We start from the raw sequence: 12,259 nt of genomic DNA, 5'->3' as shown, positions 1-12,259 counted from the left end.
ACAACTTTTGTTAAAGGATTTTTAATGAAATTGTCAAATAGGGGCTAAATTGATAAATGTGAAAATAGTGTGTTAAATATGTGAAATAATGAATTTTATGGGCTGATATGAGCATTTATGATTTTTGGATAGCTTGGGTGTGATGAAATTTCATGAATTTTAATTTTACGAGCCTAGAGACTAAATTGTAAAAAGGTCAAAAGTATAGGGGCAAAACGATAATTTTTCCATAAGATAAAATTTGATTGAATTTTGTAGAATAATGATTAAATGAGTTTAATTTGATTATTTAGATCAAGTAAGCCTCGTGCGGGTCTAGATTGAAGGAAAAGCAAATATTCGGACTAGTCTATCCGTTCCGTCTTTTTAACGATCGAGGTAAGTTCATATGCAATAAAAATTATTATATTTATACTTTTAATGCTTTGATATCATATAAATTGTATGTACGTGCCTTTTTTATACTTAACGACATATCGGCTAAGAATGACACTTAGCGTGTGGTTTGAAATAGCTCCGGCTAAACGTGGCACTTGGTGTACGATTTGAGATAGCTTCGGCTATATATATATATGTGGCACTTAGTGTGTGAAATATTGATAATAGCACTTGGTGTGCGAGATATTGAGTATGACACTTAGTGTGTGAGACATCGAAGATGCATCGACATTACGTGCATGTATGAAATGGTAAGGATCGATGCAGTATGTATGCAAAACTCATGAGAAATGATTTGACATGATGCATCTCTCAGAATGAAGTAAATAAGTAAGTCATACCTATGAGAATGATTTTGTGATGACCTTGTGATTATGGGTCCATGCTTATGTTGTATAAATATGTATTTATACCATGATGGTTGAAATGATTTGTAAAGGTGTTATTAACTTAGTTATCATTATTTACATTAAAATAGTTTTGGATAGTAGTAGTAGTCTAACTTTGAAAATTCAGAAAAAATGGTGTAAATTGAATTAGTGGTTTAATAAGATATGAAATTAAATATTATTGAGTCTATTTTCTTATAAAGGAAACAATCTAAGCAAAAGAATTTTATATTATGAGATATTTTAATTTTTGTGAGATAGAGTCGAATGATTTTAGAATCCTCTGTTCTAATTTTGGAAAATAATTAAAATTGTACAAAAATAATTGTGGGTTATAATTTATATTCTTAAAATCCTTACTGAGTCTATTTTTAAAAGAAACAAACAATAACATCATCTGAATCCCGTATGAGAAGATAATAAATTTTTAGTAAAGAAAGGTCAAAGCTGTCAAATAGCAGAATAGGAGTAATTTTGAAGAATAAAATGTACTTATTGGCTAATCCATAAATTCTAAAAATTTTATGATAGAAAGATATATAAGTCTAGTTTCAAGGAAAATTAATGTACCATAATTTATAAATTTTTATCTCAAGTTATAAATAATTTAGTGACTGTTACTCGAGTAGAAAGCTTGATTGAATTATGTGCAATTATGATTGTGCTACCTTGAAAATATGTTGTTAGAATTTTGCAAAAGCATGTTAATAAGTTGCTTATTTTTTTCATAAAGACTTACTAAGCTATATAGCTTACTCCCCTTCATTTCCCATCTCTTATAGGTTTATTCAGCTAGCTTGGGTTGGAGATCACTAGAGATTCAATCACACTATCAAGCTACCATTTACGGTATAAGTATTCAAGCACTTGAGTTTATGGCATGTATAGGGGCTTAGTCAATTGTGTATGTGTCATTTAATTTGGCCAAATGTATTGGCTTATGATGATATATTGATTCATTTTGTATATATAGCCATGAGATGTGGCTTATTGACTATTTGGGTTGTAATGCCTAATTATATGTACTTGCATGTGCCAAAGGTCATGCTTGATAATTGGTTGATGACATAATTGGCATAAGTATGAAATAAGAGGATGGGTTAATGATAGTCATGGCATGAAAGTTTGATAAGTTTAAGATAGGCAAAGTATGGTACCTTATGCATGAATAAATTGATATTAAATGATCATGTCTTTTTTTATGATGTTTAAATGCTCAATTATGCCATGAAACTGCCATTAAAATCATGTTTAAGTATCTGTAAATGAGGGTGCCAAATGGCTTGGTAAATAGCCACTTTCTTGGTCAGATGGGCAGAGACACGACTGTGTGTCTCGGCCATGTGGAGGGCACAGCCTAGCACCTGGGCGTGTGACTTGGTCGTGTGATTATTTTGTTGCTGACGTGATAAACAAAGAGTTTCACGGGCTGAGAACACGAGCGTGTCCTGAGCCATATAGGCGTGTGTGACCACACGGCCTAACCCACACGGGCGTGTGTGACCACATGACCTACCCACACGGGCGTGTGACCCTGTTTCATGATGAAATTTTCTAAGTTTTCCCAAAAGTTTTCAAAGTTTCTGGTTTAATCCCGAATCATCTCTGATGCGTGTTTAGGGCCTCGTAAGCCCGTTTAAGGGACGTTATACATATTTATGAATGTTTTTTATTTAAATAAAATTTTATGGCCCGATTTTATGTGATTGTGTATGTTTAAGTCCGGTAATGACTCGTATCCTGTCCCGGCCTCAGATAGGGTAAGGGGTGTTACAATGGCCCAGACATGGTCTTACACTGACTATCGAAATCGAGGCTGACGCCATGTCCCAGACATGGTCTTACACTAGCTCTCACATATTCGTGTCGATGCCATGTCTCAGACATGGTCTTACACTGGCACCTCTATACGTGCTGATGCCATGTCCCAAACATGGTCTTGCACTGACACATCTCGTTGTCGATGCATGTCCCAGACCTGTCTTACACTGGCTCTTGTCTTAATTCCGATGCCATGTCCCATACATGGTATTACAGTGGCTCTCATAATGTGGCTGATGCATGTCCCAGACATGCCTTACGCTAGGGCACAAATGATGCAAATGTTATGGCATGAATATCCGATTTGTTCCTAAGGTTCACCCGGGAGTTCTATTATCTCAATTATCATCATGTATTTTCATTACCATAATTAAGCAACTTATGCTATAAAAATTCATTCACAATTGATAACAATGTGGTTACATTATGAACACACAACTTACCTCGATTACAAAATGTAGACGACTAGTTCGGCTTAGTCCACTTGCTTTGCTTTTCCCCGGTCTAGGCCAAAATTTTATAATTCTTGATATATAATGATAAAAATTCACAAATTTAATCATTTTATTAATCTAGATACTCAATAATTTAAAAATTGCACAAAATGACCATTTTGCCCCTAGAATTTTACAAAATGACCATTTTGCCCCTAGGTCCGAAAATCGATTTTTATCGAATCTCTTCATATCTTAAGCCTAGAAAAACCCTTTTTACTCTTATAGCAATCCAAAATTTTCATTATTTCTCACATTTATCATCTAATTTTTCAACTTATACAAAATGGTCCCTAGTTAGGGTTTCCATGAAAACTACTTCATAAAAGTTGTTTATTACACACCCATAACTCATATTATTCCATAAAATTTCAGTTAATAACACATATTATTTTATGGAGAAGCCCTAGACTCTCAACCATTTTACAAAATAATCCCCTTATTTGAAAGTTCATGTTATAAGGGGTCTAGAAATACAAAAATCATCAAGAATAACCTTCTAAATGACTTACTTGATAGAGATATTAATGGATGATATTTTGAACTCTCTAAACCCCCTTTTTGATGCTGAAAATCGATGAAGAAGAAGAAATAAAAAGATGAAGCCTTTTTGTTTTATTTTAATATTATTACTAGTCAAAATAGGTCACCAAAACCTCACCTAATTTTGACTTCCTTGTCTCATGGCCGACCAAGCACTACTCTAGGGTCTATTTTCCCTTTAAAGACCCCCAATTTATGATGCATGGAAATTTAACACCCTTAGCTATCAATCTAAGACTTTTGTACTTCATGCAATTTAGTCCTTTTTAGCAATTAGGCTCCCAAACGCTAAAATTTCTTCACCAAATTTTTCATGCACTAATATAAACATGCTATAACTCCAAAATAATAATAAATTACTTTCTATGACTTCAGATTGGTGGTCTCAAAATCATTGTTCCGACTAGGCCCAAAATCGAGCTGTTACACTATACATCATTTAAATAGCTTTAGGATCTTCGACAAGCAAATTAGGGCCAACTTTACCAGGTTTAATGAAAAAAGCTCTTTTTTTGAGAAAGGTTATTGATAAGTGTCAAAAGTAACATATTTTGGTCTCATTCTTAGTTAGTTTAATGGACATCAATGGTTACAACTAATATTTTTAAGGGTACTAAGGGTGAGAAGATGGTACCTAGAGGCTTGGTGAATACATGAAGGTTCCCAAATTTGGAGCTTATAAAGAGGAAGTTGTCATTAATGTTGCTTTGGGTAAGAACCATACGACACTTAATCTTGAAAACGATGACCCCAATAAGATCATTGAGGGTGTGATTGAGAGGGAGAAACATCTGATTTTGCAGAGGTTCTATATTGGTTGGAGCAAACAATACCATAAGGTGGAATCCTTAGCTAAAAAATGGAGTCAGTAATATTCGTAATATTACTATATTAATATAAAAGAAATATAACTAAGATATAAAAAAGATATTAAATATATAGATAAATAATAAATATATATATATAAAATTTTAATTTAAATTGAATTATTATAATTATTAGATTCTATCAACATGAGCTTGAATATTAGATTGAATCTACCATTATTATATTAAATATGTTATATTTATATATTTATATTAAGTTTATATTAAGTATGGCATTAAAAATTAGAAAAATTCTAGTTTTTCTAAATTGAGTCTATAATTCATATTAATAATTCATATTAATTATGAATAACTAATAGATAGTTAATAGATAAGATCTAATAGTTTGTTGAGCCAAATCCTATTATTTTATTATTTTACGAAAATAAACATGAACAAAGGTTCAGCAAGCGAGAATAAGAAAAAAAGAAAGGATAGGTGTAGAGACTCAATGGAAGCTATTCTAACAAATGGGGTTGACTGTTGGTAAAAGAATCCTTATATCGAATATCGAAACTCTAGAAAAGATGCAAGATATACCTATTTTTTTATAGGTATACTAATGAACAACTATCTCAAACATTAAAGGTATCTCAATTTTAGGAATATTCGGGAATGCCTTTCTTTTTGTTTGTGGTAATTAGGAAGTAATAGAGGGTGTAAAATGGGATTATTTGGAAATATTGGACCAAGGGTTTGTTAAAAAGGAGCCATGATCTGATTCAATGAGAGTGAAGAGTCAAAAGGTTTCAGATTATATTTTACAATTCCTGGGGAGCTTTCTTCGCAACTATTGATTGATGATTCTATGGATTTTAATGCTACAATGCTTTCATGTTTATTGGAATGTCAAGGTTGCTTGCTTTAGTTGTTCCTTTGTTTTTTACTTGCTTATTTTTGGCATGTGTCATAGGTTTAAAGTCGTATTCTGTTTCCATTAAGGTGTCTGTTTGTAGTATTGTTGTTGATTACTTTAAGGTCTTTGTAGTTTTCAACTTATGTTACTAATAAAACTTATATTTTGGTCAAGCAAAAAAAATGTAATTACTTTTTTTGGAAAATATTATTTTGTTGTTAAATTTGTTGAATAAATTATATGTATGTAGGCCAAAGTATAGGTAGGTAGGGGACCCAGCCCCCTTAAAATTGAAAATTATGCTTTTAGCCTTTGAAAATTTATAAAATCTTAAGTTAATAAAATGTAAAATTATAGTTTAGCCCTCCACCAAGATGATAAAATTTTGATTTAATCCTTGTAAAAATTATATGCCAATACAATGGTGAAGTTGCATTTTAGCTCTAAAAAATGTATAGAACTTGATCTTGGCCTCCCCAAAAATAGTTTCTAGCTTCGCTCATGTATGTATGCTATGATGAAATTGTGGTATTGTTTTTTGCTTATCATTGTAGAAGTTAGTATTAATTTTGTTAAAATATTCTAAATCATATGTAAGTGTTTTTTTATTCTTTGTTATTAACAATAGTTGGAATCATTAGCATTGTTTGAATTTATATTTGATAGTTTCAATCAAGAAGATGATGGATTGATTTATGGAAACATTAAAGAAGATTATGTTTGAATTTATATTATTTCAATTCGATGCTCTTTTTAATGTGATGTTTAAGAATGATGTTACCTTGGAAAGCATGAAAATGAGGATTCTGAAGAAATATCTAGGCTAAAACTACTAAGTGAATATTTAGTCTGAAGTATAGATTATAGAGGTTTAGCCAAAGGGGTGTAGTATTGTGCAATGGAACTTAATGATAATGAACACGTTGAGACAATAGTGTTTTGACATCGAAAAAATGGTGGTGTTTTAATGGAATGTTAGTGAAGGTCGAATATATTCCTAATACTAGTTGCGAGGTTTTGAATTGTGCAAGTTTATCAATTGTCTTAATTCCAACATATCATCTAGATATTTCCTCAATGTCAGATATTCTTGGTACCTTTTCCGAATACTATATATAGGACCCACAATTCCATGAATTCTCTTAATGTTTAATATATTTGGTACTTATCTCGAGTACTATACCTAGGAGTCCACGATATTGAATATTCATAAGTTGTGTGAAAGGATGCTTGCTATTTCATTATTGAGAATATTTGAACTAGCTGAAGCATATTATCCAAATATGGTTATATCTTCTAGTAGAAAACAATCTCTGATAAATGTAGTTGAAAATGAAAAGAAGTCATCTTCATTCAAGGCATTCCTAAAACTAAACCATATTTCCAACCTCTTTATTGGATTCAATGTAAGGATTAGAATCCAACAAACCTTCACCATAATTAAGAATGTTCAAAGAACTAATGTTGGAATTATCATCAGCACTAGAAACATTTACTTGCCACTATTGGTGGATAGGGATAAAAATAAACTTATGAGAAATTAATGAAAGCTTCAAGGCGTGTATCAATGCCACTTTCTTTAAGGTTCTATTTGCCCCCAACTATATTTTGGCAAGCAAAAAAGTTACTAGCAAACGAACTTTGAGGATACAATGAAGCCCAATGACTATCGACGTTTTGCACTGACGGAAACAGTTATTTGAGCATTGAGTGGAGTGTAGCAAAAATATCAATTTCTAAAAATAAATTTTGCAATAATTCTTTACAGAACAATCTAGAAATATTAGAATATGGATGGGAATAGAAATAAACTTTTTGATGTGTTTTTGGGTGTCCAAAATATGAAATTTGATTCCTATTTATAAGAGTTCTCATGTCTTTTCATAGAGACATAACTATATATCCAAATGATTCACATATTTTAGCAATAAACATAATTATTCAATAAATATCTACTTGAATAATTATGGCCTTTTTCATTAATTAAGTGATAGAACTTTTAGTAACAAGAGACCTCACTCATCACTACGAATAGTGACAACCCTTGGTTAATAACCAAGTGATATAACTATTGATTACTTGTAACTTTTTGTGTAACTCTTGGAACACTATATATTTTGAAAATGTTCAAAAAACCACATCATTGTTGCAATTCTCAGTCATACCATCATCCCTACCCTTAACCCTCTCACATGTCTCTTCATCTTCTAAAGTTGTCTTAACCCTTACATCTTAGAAGGAAATGTGATTCATCACTTTTCCATTATTTATAACAACCTATCCCTGATATGCTTTTCACCTATTTCTAAGACTAGAACACCACATCTCATCTTCCATCGAATTAATCTTTCCATCAATGCTTCCATCCTCATCGTTTGAAATTGAACTTGATTTTCTAGACTCTTTAACAAATTCACAAAAACAATGGCGTCCATCCCAACGTCCTAAACACATACAAAATAAATTTTTTTTTACATCTAACTTAATAACTTCATCAATTTTATTGAATTGATTAGTAACAATACATAATTTAGCTATAGAAAAAGAATTAGGATTCAAAGTTCTTTCTCCACCTTTATAAGCTGCCTCTATTTCCTAGCAATATTTTGAAAAGTCATATTACACCATAAATACAAAAAGATATTGTAGGAAGACTTGCCAACTTCACAAATTTAACCAAGTTTCAATCTTACTAAACCAATGATGAAAGACGTCAAACAAATTAAAGTGGATAAATTTAAGCTTTTATATGTTATCGAACACCAACAACACAATAACACCAAATATTTTGAGGATTTTCAAACCTATAATTCCTACTTCGTCCGTTAGCTTAGCTAATTCTTCAATTTTATAAAACTTTTTGCACCACTTTACTAAACACCTCTACAAAATATGAAGTTTTTCATTGTCGAAAACTCTTTTAATAATAACTTCTTCTTTTTTCCAAGCATGGTTGCCGGCCACTTTTTTCTTCTTTCTACTATGCTCAACATTACCTTCATTTTCAACATTCAAAATGTATTATTTCTACAACCGTTGCAAACCACACTTTAAACGCTCTCTTGATCTGTAAATTTGTTGGCTTCCTTATTGATGTATAACATTGTCGCTCATATAATCAAGATTTCTAAAGATAACTGGGGATCCACAATACCCTTGAGATGACAAGGTGTTGTGTGCTTAGTGAGACTATCTTAAATTGATGTCGCCCATTGTTTTGAGCATCGATTTTCAATTGGAAGGAGTGCTTGGGAGATCTTTTGTTTTGCTTTGTATCTTTCTGATCTGAGTGCTTACTGGATGATTATATGCTTTGCCTTGATTAATTTTTATTTTTCTCTAGAGTTGTCTTCCCAGTTTATTCTATGTTGTGCTCTATGTTTTTTGTAATTGACCTTGATCAATATAAGATCTTTTCTATTAAAAAAAGTCTTTTGATGCTTCTCTTCTAATAGTTCAAATTGCAATTGACGCAGAAAGATTAGGAATAAATTTCTTTTTCCACCAACAAGTCTTCTTAAGTTTGAATCTTACATAGTTTGCATTGATTATGAAATTGAATAATCTTTTTCCATTCAAACTTTTGAATGTATTCCAAGCCTAATTCATCCCTTCATATAAAACAAAGCCAAAGTGTTTTCTTTTCTTTCTCTTTTTCACCAGTATAAGGGTATCAAGAACTTTTCCAAAACAACTACCAATTTGTCTCAACCACTTTTAATTTACCTTAGAAGGAATATTCTTAATGAAATTTGTAAACACCATTGTTCTTATCAATCATTAGTTAACTATTTTTCAATTTGTATATATAGGTGTTCCATGCAAGATCATGAACTCCAACCAAGGTCTTTTCTATATTTGGTGATGTAGAATATATAGGTGTTCCATGCAAGATCATGAACTCCAACCAAGGTCTTTTCTATATTTGGTGATGTAGAAACTAACATCAATAATGACAATATAGAGCGACCGCAAAGCAATAAGAAAAAAAAAATAATACACAGATTTTACGTGGAAAATCGTTTCGGGAAAAACTATGGGTAGAGGAGAAGAAAATTCACTAATGTTGAATTCAAATGACACAAAAGGAGTTTAGACTACATTTATTTATAGGTTGAAAAACCTTATTCTAATTAATGTCAAATAGATGAAGTATAGTGAGGTTGAAAAACCTTATTCTAATCAATATAAAATAAAAGAAGTATACTTCTATATGGATTTTACTTTTATTTTATTTTACCATTTTATTTTATTTTAATAAGGATTTGAGTCACTTAACCCTAAAAATCTCTACCTTGACACGAATTCATAATGAGCAAGTTCTTCACCACAAATTCTCAATGAACAAGTTTTCCACCTTTTCCACAAAACCCCCTTAAAGCTTGTTCTTCAACAATGAACATCAATCAAGTCCAAGCAATGCTTAAACTTGTTTATAGGAAGTGATTTAGTCATCATATCTGTAGGATTTTCATGAGTACTAACTTTGCTCATAACAATATTTCCACGAGCAATAATATCATGCACAAATTGATAACAAACATCATGAGCTTTGTTCTCTCATGAAACATTTAATCTTTCGTAAGGAAGATGGTACTCTGACTATTACAAAACACCGTACTGATCTGAAGGTATTTACTGAGTTCACCAAAGAGTCTTTAACCAAATAGTTTCTTTACAAGCCTCAGTAATCGTCATGTAGCTTCAGTAGTAGACAAAGCAACAGTAGTTTGCAAAGTTGCATTTCAACTGGTTGCACAAACCCTAATAGTAAAGACATACCCTGTAAGAGATCTTCTTTTATCAAGGTCTTTAGCAAAATCAGAATCAACATACCCAATGACTCCATCTCTAGTTCTTCCAAACTATAAGCAAACATCAGTAGTACCTCGTAAGTATTTGAAAATCCAGTAAATTGTTTTCCAGTGTTTTTTACCATGATCCGCCATGTATCTACTAACAGGACTAACTGTATATGATAAATCTGGAAGTGAGCAACACATAGCATACATGAAAGATCCCATTGCACTAGAATATGGAACACATGACATGTAGTCAATCTCATCATCTGATTGTGGAGACAAAACCAATGAAAGTCTGAAGTGGGCTACTAATGGAGTATTAATAGGGTTGGCATTTTGCATATTGAACCTGCAAAGAACTTTCTCAATGTACCTTTTTTGACTTAGGTACAATTTACATGCTTTTTTATCTTTGAGAATCTCCATCCCAAGTATCTTATTTGCTACTCTCAAATCCTTCTCCATCCCAAGTATCTTATTTGCTACTCTCAAATCCTTCATCTCAAATTATTTATTAAGCTAGGCTTTGACCTTTTTAATCTCTCTATCTTTGGTTGTTATCAACATGTCATCAACATAGAGGAGTAAATAGACAAAAGAACCATCACTATTTTTCTTAAAATAAACACACTTGTCAAACCAGGTTTTTTTGAAATCATGAGTAGTCATAAAAGAATCAAACCTCTTATACCACTGCCTTGGTGACCATTTCAAGCGATAAAGTGACTTTTTCAACAAGAAAACATAGTCCTCATTTTCTAATATTATAAAACCCTCTGGTTTTTGTATGTAAATATTTTCTTTAAGTTCTCTATGCAAGAACGTTTCTTTTACATCTAACTACTCAAGCTCCAAATTATACATGGCCATAATACCAAGCAAAGCTTGAATCGAACTATGCTTCACAACTGAAGAAAACACATCTGTGAAGTCTACACTTGGAACCTGACTGTAACTTTTTGCAACCAATCTTACTTTATATCTAGGTTCAACTCCTAGAGTTCATTCTTTCTTTTTGAACACCCATTTACAACGAACAATCTTTTTAACTTTATGAAGCTTCACTAGATCTTATGTTCTATTCTTGTGGAGTGATTCCATCTCTTCTTGGAAATCATCCACTTTCCTAAATCTTCACAACTAACTACCTCAGAATAAGGAGATGACTCTTGATTTGCATCTATATCTTTAGCCACATTTAAAGCATAAACAACTAGATCAGTCTTGGCGTACCTTTTTGAAGGTTTAATTTTTCTTCTAAGTCTGCTCTTGACAATAGAATATTGTGGTGCTGACTGTGGTAAAGAAGCAACTCTACTCTGAGTTTCTATTTTAACCTATGAAGTAGACTCTGTTGTAGATCTTGGATCAATCTAAAGCTCCACCTGCTTTTGTTGGTCTTTATTGGAAGTCTTGAAGAGATAAGTTAGGCAGTATAGTAGTTTTATAAAAAATGACATCTTTGCTAATCATAAATTTTCTATTTTTACGACACCATAACTTATACTCTTTAACACCAACCTTATAACCAAGGAAAATACATTTAATGAATCTAGGTTCCAATTTCTCATTATCAACATGAGCTCACATAGGACGGCCAAAAATCTTCAAATCAGAATAATCAGCAGGATACCAGACCATACCTCTTGTGGAGTCTTTTTCTCAATGGTAACGGACATATACCAATTAGTCAAAAAAACATGGAGTAGAGGCCGCTTCAGCCCAAAACGATTCCACTAAACAAGCATTCGATATCATACATCAAAACTTTTTCATGATTGTTCTATTCATCTCTATTCTGCAACGTCATTTTGCTATAAAGTATGACGAACTATTAAGTGTCTCACAATTTTTTCTGATTTGCACAATTCATTAAACTCATCAAAACAAAATTCCAAGCCATTCTCTATGCGGAGGTGTTTTATTTGTTTTTCTGTCTACTTCTCCATCATAGTTTTTCAACCTTAAACGCAGAAAACACATCACTTTTCTGCTTCAGGAAGAATGCCCAAAATTTTTTGAAAAAATCATGAATGATCTTCAGCATATA

Source organism: Gossypium arboreum, chromosome 11 (assembly GCF_025698485.1).
Source record: "Gossypium arboreum isolate Shixiya-1 chromosome 11, ASM2569848v2, whole genome shotgun sequence".
NCBI lineage: Eukaryota > Viridiplantae > Streptophyta > Magnoliopsida > Malvales > Malvaceae > Gossypium > Gossypium arboreum.
Note: the sequence above shows the minus strand (reverse complement) of the source record.